This window comes from Pelodiscus sinensis, chromosome 2, assembly GCF_049634645.1.
Source record: "Pelodiscus sinensis isolate JC-2024 chromosome 2, ASM4963464v1, whole genome shotgun sequence".
NCBI classification, from domain to species: Eukaryota; Metazoa; Chordata; order Testudines; family Trionychidae; genus Pelodiscus; species Pelodiscus sinensis.
In genome coordinates this window covers 26,703,747-26,722,883 of record NC_134712.1, presented here as the reverse complement: position 1 = coordinate 26,722,883, position 19,137 = coordinate 26,703,747, and the positions used below count along the sequence as shown (strand labels likewise).

Below are 19,137 nucleotides of genomic sequence, written 5' to 3'. Positions count from 1 at the left end.
TTCAAAATTATACACATAAATACAAACAATTAAGCCAGCTCCCCATGCATGCCAGCTCCTGCAGAGCCACCAGTTCCCCTCTCCCCACTCTCCCCCACTGCCTCCCAGAGGTGGGAACTGGTGCCCAGGGGGTCCCTGTCTTAAAAGCCAGCTCTCCGATAGAGAGGAAGAAGCACAGGGGAAACTGGGACAGGTGGGAGCCAGTACACATGAGAAGCCAGCTTTCCTGTGAGCACCATCTCCTGCCTGCTCCCCTGTGTGTAAATATATAAATATACAGGTTTACAAAAATAATCATTTTTTAACATTCCTAAAACAAATACAGATTAGACATATTGTATAGACCGAATCTTGAAAGTGGAGAGCGGTGAGGAATGCAGTGATCACAAGTTTTGAATTCTGAACCATATATATATGTGCTTTATGAGTCATCTTTCCTCACTTTCCTGACACAAAAATATTTGTACAAAACAAATCTTGACAATACGTCCCAGCAATACTGTAGTAGACAAACAGTTATTTCAGCAAGACCTCAAATCAAAATGGTCATACTTCAGACATAAACACAGTAAAGCGTAGTTTTTTAAAGACAGGCAACCAAAACTGGAAAAAATATATTTGTGAGGACCTCATCTTGAAATCTTGTCCCAAATATGTCCATGTATTTACAGTACACACACACACACACACACACACACACACAGGATTTCAGGAAAGGAAAGGAAAAGATTTATCTATCTAGTTTCCGTTCTGAAAAATAAGAGTTTTCTAAAAAGGTGAAAGTTGTCTTTCAGAAGAAACAGCAGCACATTGATATTTTGTGGTATTGTATGTGTGTTTTTATCAGAGGTTCAAAAACTGTATCTTTTTTCAAACATAATTTATTTAGTCTTTCTTATGGTTACAGCGGGCTTTTAACAACTTGTTCACTGACATGAGAAAAACAGAATTTCGCTAACAGTGCTCAATGGTCTAGCTATATTTCTCAGGTCAGCAGCTAACAATTTTAGTATGATGCAGTGAATCATCCATTGATGGGCAGTACCAAATGGCAATACTCAGCAACAAAATCCAACAGCAGAAGGGGTAGCATAAGTCAATCCTGCCAGATATACTGCTGAGGAAAGGACCCTTCTGAAAAGCTGCGAGGTGCTGTTAGCTGCGAGTAAGTTGGACGATGTTTGTTTCTAAACTGTTTTCAGGTAGGGCAGAAAAATCACATGAGCTTCAATTGAGCATAGTAAGAGACACAAAATCAACAACTTGCATTCATATTGTTTACTTCCAATGTCCAGTGTGCCTGCAGTAGCTTGTTAGCCAAAGCCTATATATGCAAGTGGTAATAGAGCGAGGCAGAGAGAGTGCCAATCTAATTAATGGATATCAGTGATCACCAGACACAATGACTAAAGGCTGAATGTTTTGGGAACAACAATTATATGTGTGAGTTTTCTTGCTATGAACTGCATTCATATTATATTCTATTTATACAGTGTATGTATATATTTATATAGTGTATACCACATTTCTTTCTTGTCTGTTATTCAGCACTATGTTCTGCTTTTGAGTCAATTTACTCCAAAACAGAGTGTAATAAACTAATCCCATGAGGTTGGTTTTAATAACCTATACCTTCACTACAATAGGATACTCTTCTTATTCAGATTTAGACAATGAACTGCAATCTATAGACTTGTGACAGTAACCCCAGAATAAATTTAAGGGGATGAGGATTTGATTTAAACAGATGTGAAATAATAAAATTGTGCAAAACAAGTGTGATATAAGTATAAAATGGGAGAATGTAGATCAAAGAACAACAGCAGAGAGACAAAATTGCAGTAATGGTGGATAAATTGGATGTGAGAAAAGATGACGAGGGTACAAAAAAAGGCAATGGTTATTCAGTGAAGAGCACTTTTATTGTAGTAAAGAGATAAAACAGCCATAGCTCAGCTAGAAGGAGTATAGATTTTGGACACATTATACAACTGTTATCAATAAGTTAGGAGTGACAAAATGAGCACTAGAAGATGTGAATTCTGTGGAAAGATGGGAGGGACTTAGTCCCAAAATCCTGCAAACACTAACGCACTTGAGGAATTCCATGTGTATGAGTAATTACATAGAATTAGTATCTGTATCTGCAGGATTTGGGGACTACGTAAATATATTTTGGAGAAAAAGCAGAATAAAACTGTCCACAAATAGTTGAGAGATACTATAGAAAAGAACAATGGTTTATATAATTTTATAGAGGGAATTTCTTAGTACAGAATGTTGTAAAAATTCTACTTTGAAGATAATATTCCCTATTATATGCTGTAAATTCTGAGGGCAGTACCTTCGGAACCATATGTGCTGGAACTAGTGCTGCAGGAGGTGTTGCAGCACTCCTGGCTTGAAGTGGTTTCCATTATTCAAACGGTTTACAGTTCAATGGCTGTCAGCACCCACAGTATACAAATTGTTCCAGGACCCTTATTCAAAACCCTAGCTAATTTTTACAAAATGCTATTGGCATCATTCTTACTGAGGGAATATCTTCAGCTGTTTTAAACTGTCATAGCTTAATTTCTATGACAATTTACATGATCTGCAGATTTCCCCCCAAAAGCCTAATTGCAGCCAAAACAGAAAACAGACATGCTAACATTGCATGAGAAAGCTGGAAGCAGGCTGTTATTATTTTCTAAACTGTACAAAATATAGAGGAAAACTCAACTCCTCCTAACTTAATAAAGCAAAAACAAAAATAAATGTCCCTGATTCAAAAAGCACTTAAATGTGCTTAACTTCATGAATGTGCTACAGGACTTGAGGGCTTTCCTCAACAGAGAAAGAAAAAGGGACAGAAACAGGAATGGTGTACAGGCAGTCCCCGGGTTACATGGATCCGACTTACATCGGATCCCTACTTACAAACGGGGTGAGGCAACCCCGCACTAGCTGCTTCCCCCCAGCAGACTAGGGAGATGCGAAGCTAGCGCCCTCTTCCCAGCAGACCAGGGAGACGCGGAGCGGCTTTTCTCAGCAGAAACCTCAGCTTGAGAATAAAGGACTGGGAGAAGTGAGGTGTGGGAGAATAAAACTGAGCTCTGGAGAAATGGTTGGCTAGAGTTTCCCCTACAAAATGTACCAGTTCCGACTTACATACAAATTCAACTTAAGAACAAACCTACAGTCCCTATCTTGTACGTAACCCGGGGACTGCCTGTAGTTGAACCCAGCCACACACAAACCTCACAGAAAGGCATTTTCTGTTCCCCTTTTGTCCTAATTAAAGAGTCAAAAGTACAGAGAGGAACACAAAGGGCAAAAAATCAGTACACTATACTATAGAGTAAAAGTATACTGATGTACAGTGTTTCTCAGAGTAGGAGTCCCAATCCAAAAGGGCATGGTAAACTGATCATAAGGTGGTCATGGTATTGTCTCTATTATTTCTGCATTGCCTTCACATCTGGGAGGCTGGAGAATAGTGGCTGCTGTTCAGACTCCCAGCTCAGAAGGCATTGCCACCACCACCAGCAGCAATACAGAAGTAAGGGTTGAGTGAACATACCTGTGAAATTTGCTATTTTTGTCATGACCAACCAATGAATAATGTGTGATTTCTCTGAAATTTAAATAAATCCATAGATATCAAAAATACTTGTCTGGGAACTGTGATGGTAATAGTAAAGGGAACTAAAAAATAAATGGCACTGTGGCTGCACAACAAATAATCAGTGCAGTTTCTGTGTGACAAGGAGACAGGAGCAAAGAAATGTCCAATTACAATACAGATGAGCAGTCATTTAGCCCATGCTGGTGATACATTGAAACCAGCACAGCATGGCTAACTGAAGACCTAGATCCCTCCATTCCCAAGTACATTAAGTGGCTTCCACAGCAACAAAAAATGGATTTGGCTTAACTGAAAAGCATAGGAAAGGTAATGGGGACAAAAAACAGATAGGAAGTAATGCATCTCTGCCATGATGCTCCAGATCCATCAGAAAGAGCAAATAACAGCTTTCCCTGATGTGGAGGCGAGCAAGAGATTTTTTTACAACACAGCTATAAGAAGAGGATGATAAAACAACAAATACTGAAGGGAATCCAAAATAAAGATACAAGCACTGAAGCAATTACAAGGAATGTCAACTGCTGTCAAAGCAGGCATCACCATTTTACGAAAAGTTTAACAGAGGCTGAAATCCAATTAGCTAAAAAACTACGAAACCACAAACTGATTTAAAAATGAGTAAAAGGAATGAAGTGGCTGGAACAAAACCCCAGATGTTTAAAAAATCACTATACTCTTAGAAGGACTTACTAGAAAGAAGGGAAAATAAGAAAGTTAAGTTGCAAGCCTGACTCCATTGAAATTTGTTAAACTCCTATTGATTTAAATGGGTCCAGGATTTCACCCACATGTTTTATGTTTCATGAAGTAATTGCAATAGTAGACACTACACTAACCTGTGGAGAAGAGACAATATAAGAAAACTTGTATCCTAAGCCAAAAATAAAAAAGACATATAGCTGCTGTAAAATTTGTGAAGTTTAAGTATAGACAGAAATTATTAAAATTGGCCCTTAGAATAGAATTACATATAAAATAAATTCTTAGAGTCTTTCCTCATGTGATCTAATAGACGAGAAAGATTGTGTGCGTGCTCTCAGTGTGCATTTCCATTTCCTAAAATATCTATATTTCTTTGCAGTTTATTTTAACTCAGAATTTCCTTGCTTTAATAATTTTTTTGTGTTGCAATAATGGCAACAAATCTGTGACTTAATAACCTACATTGATTTGTACTCTCTACTGTAACTCCATTTTAAATAGATTTTAAAATCTGATTTTTATTTCATACATGTACAGTAACCCAGAATCTCAAAGACAGTGATACCATGTGGCAATTTTAAAAATCTGAAGATCTGAAGATGAAACCTTAAATTATTTTTGAATGTTAATATTTAGGCCCACATTTATCAGGCCATTCTGACTGTTATATGCCCCTCTTCCAAAGCACTCCTCTTTTATACCTCCCCAGATTTCCTGCAGAAATCTCTTCTCTCTTCTTAATTCCACATTTCCCTGCATATACTCAACACATTTTACCACTCTTGGTATTGCTACCTCCAAGCATTCAAAAATTACGAGTCAGCTACCAAATATCAGGACATTGACTTAAATATCTTTTAAAAAATAACTTGTGTATATTTGTTTTGTGGAGAGTGGGGTGTGGGAGAGAGGTACAACTTTATTTTTGTTCTGGCTTTTGATCCTTTAGGGTCAAAATGCGCTTCTACACAGCAAGCAATTAGTTGGAAATAATGTTGAGCTGGAGGACTTCTTACTCCAACTCCTGTAACCCTCATTTCATGGGGAGTAAGAATGTCAAAGGAAGAATGTTCTTACTTCTACTTCCTGCTATGTAGACAGCATCAAAAGCCAAATTAAGCTATTTTGACTTCAGCTACATAATTGACATAGCTGATGCTATGTATCTTAATTTGAATTTTGCCCTACAATGTAGACATGCCCATACTGTCTCACTGGCAGGCTAGAAAGAAGAGGAGCACTGACAGTGCAGATGAAACAGTTTTCCCACCTTCACCAGCAACTCTGAAGCCTCCCATTGGCCAAGCACACTCAGCTCAAAGGAAGCCCTGTTTAGTTCCTGCAGTATGCAGGAGAGAGAGACTCTAGAGAGACTCTAGTTAGAGCTAAAACAAAGACAAAGGAAATGACTGGCAGTTCTAAATTGTGTTGCCCACTTGGGTGAAAAGACGGTGTTGAACTCTGTTGAGCAGCTGAAGCTCAACCCCACAGGATTTATCAGGTGACGATGACATTATTTGAAAAATGTGTGCTCGAGTGTGCAGAAAGACTAAGGAAATAGTTCTGAGAAGTGGGAGCAATGATGATTCATCTCAATGGGGTGTTAACTTGATGATAATACACTGCTGATATTAATTATAATCACTGCTAATCTAAACCAATCCAACACAGAGCAGCCCAGCCACAGTGTGTGTGTGTGTGTGGTGGGGGCAATCAGGGTCTTGTGTTGGATGTGCATAAGGTCCTGTACATTTTAAACATAGTATGAAGAAGAGAGGAGTCCAATTGTTTCAAAAATATGATTTTTAAATTATTAATCATGTTTATAACTGTTGTGCCCAAGGGCTCTGAGACACCAGTCCTCTTGCCACTGGGGCTCCCAGTGAGGACCCAATAGACCAGGGATGTTGCTGGATGAGGGAGTCCTGGTTTTGGAAGGTCCTGTACTATATATACACAGAGTATCAAACAGTCCCTGAGACAAGAAGCTAACAAACGGAATAGACAGGTCAGACACAGGAAAGAACATACAATGGATGTAACAATGTGTGAACAATGTTATAGCAGCAAATTGTGTGAACAATTTTTTCTTCAACATTGATGAAATTAGAAGGGATGAAACTAACTAAAAAAAAAGCAGGAAGCAAGTGTGAATAGGGTAGGGCAGTTATTGAATGAAGATAAGATGTAAAGACTAAGAAGGAGTGATATTCTTTGTTTCCAGCAAGATTCTAGCTATATCTATCCATCATATACACATACATGGTCCCCCAAATAGCCTGACAATATCTTGGGGAGGTATGGATATTGAACTGCAGCACAGAGAGTCTAAATGACACATACCAACAGTCAGTATGTGGCTGAGTAGAGAATTACACCTCTGTTACCAAAGTCCACTAACATCCTAACTATTGGGCATCCTTCTCTCTCTAGAGACACATGCAGTTCTGAGTTTATGTGATCACGAGTGCCATTACATATTGTACTGTTGAAGGCTTAATAGAACTGTATTGAAAATAAATAAACACAGCATTCATATTTTAATTGTATTGTAAGTGAATGTATGCTTTGCTGATTACAGTAATTCCACACTTCTGGAACTATCTACTGCATTGTTAAATCCCAGCAATAGCATACTTCACAGCAAACAAGGAGATTATTTACCATTTCCAAGAATGTATAACTGTTATTTACAGGCTACTAAACAATTAATCACACACAAAAATAGAGTAATAAAATATTACCAAGAAATATAAAACAGAAAAATGGCAAAATCTAAGAGAGACCTGTTAAAAGCCTTCAGAGAAAGTTATTTTAAACTGGTAGGTGTAAAAATAAAAGCTCAAATAGGAATCCACTGTTATATCTCCATTCAAAGACTATTGCTAGGTACTTTGGGGAAGGGGGAGAACTAAAAAAACAAAAAACAAGGGGGATACAGACCCAGGCTAAAAAAGGGTATGTCTACACTCTGCCGCGTCCAGGGAACACATTTGTTCTTCTGCTTTTTTTTGAGGAAGTGCAAAAACACTTTTTCAGAAGCCCTGTCTTCCTCATTCCATGAGGGGGATTTTTTGAAATTTGGCCCCATGTAGACGAACCAAATTTCAGAAAAGCCTCTTCCGAAAAAAATCAGAAAAATCTGTAGTGTAGACCTAGCCGAAGTGATCTTATGCCTTAAATTATTAGCAATCCAGTTGCTTTCTCCATCCAAAAACTATTCTAGGGAAATAGGTATCTATGAAAATTGTTCTGTGCTTTTTGAATAACTATTCCTTCAGTGGGGCTCTTTTTGGAGTGAGACACTACTCAGTGTGACTAAGTGTACTTTTTGAGTATCCAGAGTCAATAGCTGCATCTAGCCCTTCATGTTTATGATATCGAGATACATGAGAACATAAGAATGGCCATACTGGGTCAGACCAAAATGTCCATCTTGCCCAGTATCTTGTCTTTTGACAGTGGTCAATGCCAGATACCCCAGAGGGAGTGAACAGAACAAGTAATCATCAAGTGATCCCTCTCCTGTCATCCATTTCCAGCCTGTGACAAACAGAGGCTAGGGACACTATTCTTACCCATCCTTGCTAACAGACATTGATGGACCTAACCTCATGAACTTATCTAGTTATTTTTTGAACCCTGCTAAAGTCTTGGTCTTGATAACATCCTCTGGAACAATGTGTCAAGGTATAACATGTTTTATCCTGTATTTGCTCTGTTGGGGCCCTAACGTACTACCACAATACAAACAAAATTAATACTAAACGATATAGAATATGCCAGTTCAGTCATTCCTCACACATTCACTGTACTAAGTAAACACTCACCTACACACTACTCCTTGATTGCTGTTATACTCCCACACCTAGAAACTATTTCAAACTGGAGTATTTTATTAAAACATTTGTCAGGATCTAGCACAGACACATAGCTAGCACAGGTCCCATTACTGAGTCTGTGACAGAATATCAAACTCTTTTGTCACCATCAGGCTCTGCCCTGCTAGGGTGACCAGAATGCAGGAGGGGAAGATGGGAGCAACAGCATTTATATGAGAAAAAGTCCTGAAAATCAGGACTGTTCCTTTAAAAATCAGAACCTCTGGACACCCTATGCCCTGTTCAGCAGAACCATGTTCCTTTGACACATTCAAAATTTTAAAAAGATAGAGCACAGAAAAACAAAGCTCAGGCATTCCACCCATTTCGTACACAAAATAGTTATATTTACATTAAAACACTGTAGCACATATGATAACTTATGTTTGCTACACATTCACTACATGTAGGGAAACAACAGAAAGTGGAAAACCCAACGAAATTTCAGAAAAGAGTCACGATTATCGTTTGAAGACTGGCAAACATGCCTTACAGTGAGAGACTAAAGGTCAATTGATTTAATTGATTTAATTAATTGAAAGGGAGATTAAATGTTTAGTTGATCACAGTCTATAAAAACCCATATGGGATGAAGATATCTGACAGTACTGGGCTGTTTAATTTAGCAAAGACCTACAAAATTGAACCTGTACACATTAGATGCATTTTTAATAGTAGGAGTAATTAGCCACTGGAACCAACCCAACTGATGTAGAAGATTTTCTAACATTTGAAATCTTTAATTTAGGATTTGTTGCTTGTCTAAAATGAAAACTACAAGTAACGGGACTTTTTATACATCTATTAAAAAGGCATTGAATTACAGCAACCTTTTTTTTTCTTATTTTATCCTGTCTTGCTGTCATGTTTTATTTTCATAGTCATTGTCAATGCATCACATCTTCATGATTTCCTAAGCTGTAATAGAAAAGACACTGAAAATAGTAATCTAATACTGTAACTTGCATCGACTTATTTTTATTCTTATTCATCACCATGTCCTTTGTCTTAAAAGTTAATGGGATGCCCTGTTATTCAGACCTTTTACAACAGACTGTGCTGTTTAGATTGATTCACTACATTTCCAGAGATAATGACAGCAGTTCATTTACCTTTTAATTTGCATTGATGTGTAGAATTACACCTTTGCCTTCAGGTCAGTATTTAGACCGTGGTTCACTAATCAGTATTCATTATATCAGACAAGCTGCAAATCAGTTAAGTTTGCTGTTGATATAAAATTGAGGGAGAAAGGAAGAAAAAGGAAACCTAAAGTACAGCTCAAATAATACTGCTGTGCCATTTCACAAGGCTGACATGTGGCAAATTAAATGTTATCATGACAAATTACAGCACCACATTCTAGCTACGAACATAATAAACAAACGTACAAAAAGCATGAAACTGAGATATAACTATATGACTTTGAAGAAAGCACTGGACTAATACTGATTTTTATGGCATTATTTGTTCAGAATTAAATACAGAGTTCTAATATTTTTGCTTATTACAAACTTACTGCCTGCTGCCTAAAATGAATGGAAGTTCATAATATCAGAAGTTCCTTGTTGACAAAAGCAAATTACTATTCTTATTAAGATTGTATTATACATATATAACCTCCCTCCCATGCACACACACATTTTTAGTATTCTTATAATTTCCAAATTCTTAAGAGAAAGAAAGAAAGAAAGAAAGAAAGAAAGAAAGAAAGAAAGAAAGAAAGAAAGAAAGAAAGAAAGAAAGAAAGAAAGAAAGAAAGAAAGAAAGAAAGAAAGAAAACCAAATACTTGAAATTTGCAGCAGAGTTTGTATCTTAACATGAGACTAAACAAACATGAGGCTGTATCTAGACTGGCAAATTTTTCCGCAAAAGCACTTGCTTTTGCGGAAAAACTTGCTAGCTGTCTACACTGGCTGCTTGAATTTCCGCAAGAACACTGACTTCCTACTGTCTGAAATCAGTGCTTTTTGTGGAAATACTATGCTGCTCCCATTTGGGCAAAAGTCCTTTTGCGCAAAGCTTTTGTGCAAAAGGGCCAGTGTAGACAGCTCAGATTTGTTTTGTGCAAAAAAGCCCCGATTGCGAAAATGGCGATCGGGGCTTTTTTGCATAAAAGCGCGTCTAGATTGGCATGGACGCTTTTCCACAAAAAGTGCTTTTGCGGAAAAGCGTCCGTGCCAATCTAGATGCTCTTTTCTGCAAATGCATTTATCGGAAAACTTTTCCGTTAAAAGCATTTGCGGAAAATCATGCCAGTCTAGACGTAGCCATAATGACATGACATATTTGCATTAATACAGGGAGGAGAATTCTTTTACCTTGTGAAACACCCTCTGCTAATTCATCTTTTAATGCTAATGTAGACACTTAAATATTATATTTAAAACTAGCCTTACCTAGCTTAGTATTGCAGAAAATGCTGAAATCAGTATTTAGACATGCAGGAAACTAAAAGCTAGTTAACTGCCTGCCAGTCCAATGTCACTTTTAACAGCATCTTATAAAGGACTAAGATCCATTTAGCTTCAATCTTTTATTTAGGATAACAAATCTGGGTCATCAAATATGTTGTGAAATACCCACAATTAATCTAACACTGAATAGATAATATCACCATGAAAAGCAAGACTAACAGTGAAATCTGGATCAACTACATCTCTGCAGTTGCAGGAGTGAGCATCATAATTGTCAATGGCACAGAATCGATAACAACAGAAAAGAATACTGGAAAAAAAATAAAGTTGGAAAGATTCAGATGGAGACAGACGTATGTGAAAAACACAAACATCATGCATTATAACAAAGCAAAATTAAAAGCATGTGGACCCTCAATCCATTTCCATTTAGCTCCGATGAATTCAATGAACCTTCTTTGAAAGTAACCAAGTAAGGCAGTTTATAGAGCTGCGGTCTTAAGTTTCTGTTCTGAATATTCTGTGAGGAATTAGCACAGTTTTAGTATGTTCCCCAAAGAGAAGGGACATCATGCTAATCAATGAATAGCACTGGGTTTGTTTGAAAAATACAACATGAAACTTGCCCTACCAGATGTGACAATGGGTACATTAATTGTGTTTTTCTAATGCTTCAGAGAAAGGTGAATCCCTCTTCCCCTCACTGGCCTGCCTCCACAACTGTCAATGCACTTTGCCAACTGTGTGATGCCATGCATGAATGAGAATTTCTTCCCCAAGTCCTCACCCCTATAGGTGAACAGTTTACATTGTGGCACATGGGGTTTGATTAATCTTAATTTAGCTCAGCAAGCTCTGTCGAAGGCACCATCTGTTTATGATATAAAACCTTTCATTCATAGCTCACCATTTCTGTATCAACAGCATGGGAGAAATTCCAGAGAAAATGAAATGTGTAAGTGTAGTTTCAATTGTGTCTTAAACAAACCAGGGATTTATTTACAGTTCTTCCTTATCTTCCATAATTAGTTGAATCAGAAACATTTCCTGACACTTCCAATAAACTATCTAGTTTGAGACTGAAAACTCAGTTGTGGGGGGGACGGGGGGGGAGGAGAGGGGGTTAAGGTTTTCCCATTTAATCTTTGTCAGGTCTGATTCTGGGTTGGTTGGTTGAATATTCTGGAACCACATACTTATTTTTTTTATTGCATTTGACAAAGATTGTTTCTGTTTTGCTTTCAAGAAATAGTTGTCACAGCCATAAAAAAATAAGAAACTGGTTATAATCTATGCATGATCCTTCAAACAAACAAAGAGTAACTATTAAAGCAACGATTTACTGTTGGAAGGAGGTCTCAATGGGGTTCCACAGGGACCTGTTCTGGGTCCAGTATTTTTTAACATCTTCAATAATGACCTGGATGTAGGTAGAGAGAGCATACTGATCTAGTTTGTAGGGGTACGACTACACTGTCGAAGAAGGTATACAAATTGCGCTTTATTTGCATATCTTCTTTTTTTTCTGGAAGAGGATTTTCTGATATTTGGCCCATCTACACATGGCCAATTGTCAGAAAAAAACCCTCTTTTGGAAGCCTTCTTATGCCTCGTAAAATGATATGTACAGGAGGCTTCTGAAAGAGGGGGGATTTCTGATATTTGGCCGCATGTAGATGGGCCAAATATCAGAAAATCCTCTTCCGAAAAAAATAACGGAAGAAGATATGGAAATGCTAGCACAATTTACATGTCTTCTTTGAACACCCCCCCCACACACACACACACACAGTGTAGCCATACCCTAGATGACACAAAGCTAGGGAGGGGGGCCTATACTTTGAAATATAAAGCTAAAATTCAGAGAGATCTTGATAAATCAGAGAAATGGGAAACAAACAACAAAATGAAATTCAGTAAAGACAGATGGAAGGTGCTACATTTAGGGAAGAAAAAAACAATCAACCAACCAAATGAACAGATACAGAACAGGGGAATTGGAAAGGCAATAGCACTGTAGAGAAGAATCTGGGAGTTGTGAGTCAGCAAAGTGATGCTGTTGCAAAAGGAAAAAAGGGAATTAAATTTTAGGTTGCCTTAACAGAGGCATAGCATGCAAGTCAGAGAAGATGATGGTACTGCCAGGTCCACCGACGGAGGGTGGGGAGGGATGGTAGGGGGGAGAAAGAGGGCAATTACCATGGGACCAATGTTCCCTTTAAGCTGCACAGTGCACAACTCTGACTGACTAGCGAGGGCTAATTAATCACCTGTGAAGCTATGCTGCTGTGCAGCTTAGAGGGAACACTGTCTGGGACCCAAAATTTCAAGGGGGCCTGAAGCTCCCAGCCACTGCCACTACTGTGGCAGCAGTGGTGGCCAGAGCCCTGGGTCACTTTGAATTGCTGCCGGAGCACTGGAGACCTACTCTGTAACTCTGTGTGGAAGCATGGGCTGGGGGGTGAGCTGCACTCTAGGTAGTGCTAAGGGTTGATTGTCCTTGGCCACAGCCCTTCTCCCCAAAGCCTCGCCACTTACAGAATACAGAGCCAGGCCTCCCTCACCTTGTCTGGGGGCCTGTGGTAGCTGTTGGCCCTGCTGAGTACCGTTGGTTAGGCCTCAACTGGAGTAGTAGCCACCAATGCATAGATTTCATAGGATGTAAAGAAACTGAAAGGAACCCAAAGACAAGTGAGAAAACATGATGAAAAGGATGGAATACAAGCCACATGAGCAACTGTTAAAAGAACTAGATACATTTAGTTTGGAAAAAAATTTTACCGGAGGGTGGGGGAGAGGGTTACATGAGAATGTTCTTCAGATACTCGAAAGGCTGCCATAAAACAAGATGGAAAAAACTTTATTCTCTTAATTAATGCTAGAAGTAGGGCTACTGGGAGAGCAGCAGCACTGTCTGTTTTGGAGGTGGTTTGGTTTCCACCAAATGCAGGATATAAAATTTTGTTTAGTGACTCTCAGCACCTTTCCTCACCCCAACACAACACTATATATTGTTACAGAACCTATGGCTCTCTTTTGCCACAGAAGTCAGGATAAGAGATAATGGGTACAGACTTCAGCAGAGGAGATTTACATTTAGAAAAGCTTCCTAATGCTAAGAACAGTGGGACAATGGAACTGACTGCCTGGAAGGTTGTGGAAACTTCTTCAGTGGAGGTTTGCAAAAGGAAGCTGTGTAGTCATGTGTCTTGGATGGTATAGACACAACAGATCTTGCATTGTGGCAAGGGAATAGACAAGTTCACCATTTTGGTCCCTCCTAAACCAATGATACTCTGTTAGTAGTTGATAATCGGACATCCATCCTTTTTATTAATGTTTTTATTTGTAATCAAAGATTACTGAAATTGTGTATATTACTGGGTCCACTACAAAATATGGGTTATGCACAGTTTAGCCACATATGATACATACTCCTAGGGGAATTCTGTTCCAAAAATGTATAATCCTATACAAAATATTTTTAAATTCTGCTTTTTTTTATTTGTGAAAATAACACAGTATAGTAACACCAGCTGCAATTATTATGGTAATTTATTTCAAAATACCTTTAAACAAGTATGTCTATAACAATACAAAACAACAAAAAAAGATTCCTTATTAGGCTTACTAATACAGAACCCTGAGTAATAATTTAAACATATTTCCCTCACAATTTGGAAGCAATGCAAAGGCTTGTAGGAATCAGGGATAATGGAAGGAGCCTGGGTGTGAACTTGAAGGGTTGTTTCATATGGGTGGGAAAAGGATGGAACAGGTTTTTGGGAAAGGTGGGAAAGCAATGATTAGGGAGTTTCCCTGAAGACCCTACTTGACCCCTAGCCTCTCATTTAATTAGGGCCATCTGTCCTCAGCCCCATGTGTCCCTGCTCCTCTAATCAGACACCCATTCCCCTCATTGCCATGTGTCACTGCATCCCCTTAGCCAGCTACCTTCCCCTATCCATCTGTATCTCTGTGCCCCCTACTCTAATCCCTGTGTGCCCCTTTTATCCCCATTCAGACACCCATTCTGAACTGGGAATGGGTTACAGGGGATGGATCACTTGCTGATAACCTGTTCTGTTCGTTGCCTCTGATGCACCTGGCATTGGCCATTGTCAGAGAACAGAATATTGGTCTAGATGGACCTTTAGTCTAACCCAATATGGCCGTTCTTGTGTTCTGATGTTCATATGTTCCCCTCATTCCCATGCATCACTGCACCACCTCCTTCTGCTATCCCTGTGTGTCTCATTGCCCCCTCCTCTCATCCCAATGCATCCTGGCATTCCCAGTCCTCATGTGTCACTCCTACTCAGATACCCATTCTCCCCTTCCACAGGTGTCCCTGCACCTCCTTAACCAGCCCCAGCCCCTCATAGCCATGTGTTCCTGCCCTGCACCGTCTCCCCATCCCTATGTATGTCTGTGCCCTCACTCAGCCACCAGCTTCCCCCATGTGTCCCCCACCCTTTACCTCTTCCCATGAGTCTCTGTGCCCCCTCCCACAGTAGCCCTGCATCTCCACTCCCACCTAGCTCACCCTAATCTGTCCTTCCCCCACTAGCCCTCTTGTCCTCCCAACAGCTCCATATGCCACAGACTATCTGAAACTAAACACTAAAGCTGTCTTCCTAAATTATCAAATAATAATTACAAGTTTAACCAAGTTTCCAATCTGAAAATATTGTCATAATATATTTATGTTGCCTAGAGTATCCTATTCATCATGAGATACTAAAGAATAGTAAGAGTGAACCAAGATTAAAGAAGAGTTAATAGTCTCAGACAGCTTCACAAAACATAGTTTAAAAAAAGAACAGTGAACTATTTTCATAAAGTAGCATTAGGGCTTGCTGCTTTTAGGAAGGGATCAAATCTGTGGGATTTAGTAAGGGTATCAGGAGATTGTCAAAGCCATTTTTAAAGCTGACACCTTTCCTAAACCTAGTAAGTGCTAGAGGACTTGCTTATATTAAATTGCTAACCAGCAGAAAAGCAGACAGGTAGCAACATGTTTTGTTTCTCCTTTTCTTCAGGTTAAGTATCAAAAAGAGATATGCTTCCCTCATGTGTTTGTACTCTGCACAGTTATGTCACTGTTATAAAAGCAGTTGTTTAGACAGAAAAGTCTTAAGTCCTCTCAGTTGTCATTTTGATGGTGACTCCATGATGAAGCAGTACTGTTTAACAGCATAACATGGATACAGTTATGATGTTCATGCAGAAGCATGAAACACTCCTTGATTAGACAGAGAGATACCAACTTCCTCAAAAAGAAAGCTTGGGGTGGGGAGAAGGAGAGAGAGAGAGAGAATGTGAAAGTATACAAGAACTAGAACATATATTCTTCAGGAAAATACAGAAATCAATGGCTGACACACACACACACACACACACATACACACGAAGAACCTAGTTGGCAGAGTAAACAAGGATCTCCAAAAACTTAAATAAATGACATGACAGCCCAGACAGTTAATAGACAATTTCATCAAATTATTCTATGTCCATGGTTAATTGAGGGAATCCCAACCTGGTTTTCCTCTTAGAAGGTAGGCAGAGTTACCTTCCTATGTGCTACAGTGGATCACGAGGGCTATGTGCTGTGTTCTTTGGGGTTGGCATTATGAAAGAGAGCCTCTAGTCCATGTTTACTCCCCACCTGGCTGTCTCCTCATGGAGGGCACATCTACACAGCAAGGCTAAACTCGAAATAAGCCATGCAACATGAACGTTAATTAGCTTATTTTGACTTTTGGTGCTATTTATACAGCAGTTATTTCAAGACAGAGAACTCTTACCCTGACTTCCTTTACTCCTCATAAAATGAGGGTTACAAGTGTTGGGAGTAAGAAGTCCTCCAGCTGAAGATTATTTCAACATTATGTTGAAATAACTGCTTGTTGTGTAGTCACAGACTATGGGTACGTCTACACTACAGCGCTAATTCGAACTAACTTAGTTCGAATTAGTTAATTCGAACTAAGCTAATTCGAACTAACGCGTCTAGAACTAAAAACTAGTTCGAATTAGTGTTTTGCTAATTCGAACTAGCATGTCCACATTAAGTGGTCCCTGAACCGGGCTTAAGGATGGCCGGAAGCAGTGCCGGCAAGGCATCAGAGGAGGACTTAGAGCGTGGAGATGCTGTCTCCGGTTAGCCGAGGGCTGCGCTTAAAGGGACCCGACCCCCACCCCGGACAGACAGTTCTCAGGGGTGCCCTGCTTGCAAACCAGTCCTGGCTTAGAGTGCCCGGAGTACCCACACTGAGCACATCACAGCACTCGGCCATCAGACCGGCTGCACTTGCCGCAGGCTGCCATCTGGGGAGAGGGGACAATTGGGGGGCTTCAGGAGAGCTTCCACCCCCAGAAGCCCACAGAGCCAGCCCAGTCCTCCCCATCGGGGGCTCGTACCCCATTCCTCCCTCACCTCCTTCCACTTACCCTTCCCTAGCCCCTTTTCTTGATGTACAAAATAAAGGACAATTGTGTTCAAAAATGGAATCTGTCTTTATTGAACAAAACTGGGGGAGACTGGGAAAAGGAGGTGGGAGAGGGGAAGAGAGAGGCTGAGAGAGGGGAGGGCAACTACAATGATCAGGGGTTGGGAACAGGTCCCATATGAAGAGAGGCTAAAGAGACTGGGACTTTTCAGCTTAGAAAATAGGAGATGGAGGGGGGACAGGATAGAGGTCTCTAAAAGCAGGAGTTGGGTGGAGAGGGTGCATACAGAAAAGTTCTTCATTAGTTCCCATAAAGAAGGACTAGAGGACACCAAAGGAAAGGAATGGGTAGCAGGCTTCAAACTAGTAACAGAAAGTTGTCCTTCACAAAGCAAAGAGTCAACCTGTGGAACTCCTTGCTGCAGGAGGCTGTGAAGGCTCGAACTGGAACAGAGTTTAAAGGGACGTGAGATCAAGTGATGGAGGTTGGGTCCATGGAGTGGTATTAGCCAGGGGGTAGGAGTGGTGTCCCTGCCCAAGGTTTGTGGAAGGCTGGAGAGGGATGGCACGAGACAAATGGCTTGGTCACTGTCTTCGGTCCATCCCCTCCAGGGTCCCTAGGGTTGGGCGCTGTCAGCAGACAGGCTACTGGGCTAGATGGACCTTTGGTCTGACCCAGGACGGCCATTGTAAGCTCAGGGCTCAGGGTCGGGGGTCTCAGTGGACCCCCTTGATTTTCATGCACACCTGCTCCTGGGTGGCCAGGCTGGCAGCTCTCCTGCCCTAGCCAGCCACTTTCCTGGGCCTAGTGCGGAGATCATGGACGAAGTCCATGATGTCCGCACTAGCCCAGACGGGTGCCCACCTCTTGCGGTCCCGGGCAAGCTCCTGGGAGCCGCCAGCCTGGTCCTGGGAAGAGGCGGAGGGCTGGGGGGCATCGGGTGGCTGGCTCGAGCCATGCCAGGTGCAGGGTCTGCTGGCTGGGTGCTGGCAGGCTTGCACCTGTCACGGGCACCGTAGCCAGCCCGTGGCCCTTTAAGGTGTCCGGGGCCGGGAGGGGGGCAATAGATTTTCCCTGGCGTTGGCCAGAGTGGCCACCAGGGAAACCTGGGGAGGGCTAGCCTCCCACTAGTTTGAATTAAGGGGCTACACACCCCTTAATTCGAACTAGCTAGTTCGAACTAGGCTTAATCCTCGTAAAATGAGGTTTTCCTAGTTCGAACTAAGCGCTCCGCTAGTTCGAATAAAGTTCGAACTAGCAGAGCGCTAGTGTAGCGCCTATGAAAGTTAGTTCGAACTAACGTCCATTAGTTCGAACTAACTCTGTAGTGTAGACATACCCTATGTTATTTCATTATAACTGACGTTATTCTGAAATAACGCTGCTGTGTGGATATAGCCAGAGTTCCTAGTGCAGTATGTGCTGCTGATTTGGCACCAGCATGGCCCATCCATAAATTTAAACATTCTTGTTCAGTGACCTTGGTATGCTACCCAAATGTTGTTGTTATATGTTAGAGAAGAGAAATTAAATATTTAACAGTTCATATCTCAGACAAACCTGTACAGAATTTCATGGGCCAAAAGTGAGGCATACTAGAGTACTAGGGCTTAGTCCTTACCAGATTTCAAAGGCCTACGGCACATATCTCAGATGTAACACTTGCTCCAAAATATTTCACAGGAATCTTATAGAATAGAAAGTGCAAGGCAATTTACCTACCAGCTTTACCTGTGATAATGGCATAGATAATGTGATCACTAATGAAAGGTCATATGAGATATTACCAAAATATTTTTAGTAGTTAAAATAATTATAATAGTATCATTCTGAAAAGGATTTATATTGTTTTTACAATATATTAAGTATCCCAATACCAGTATCTGTATATTTTTAGGCACAATAAGACTGTATGACTTGCCCATATAGCAAATCAGTGACACAGCTTGGGTACAAAGGGGGAGGGGAGCATATAAAGAAAGCCCCAAGAAAATTATATAAACCTGCATCTTTTCACCAACAGAAGCTATACAAGATAAAAGTTATTATTTC

The 19,137-nt window shown here is 40.3% G+C and overlaps 1 protein-coding gene across 3 annotated transcripts in view; it reads right to left on the bottom strand.

Annotated features, from left to right (window-relative positions):
- The window catches only part of CSMD3 (CUB and Sushi multiple domains 3), a 1,183,531-nt gene that overhangs the window by 525,604 nt on the left and 638,790 nt on the right, over positions 1–19,137 (bottom strand). The window lies entirely within an intron of this gene.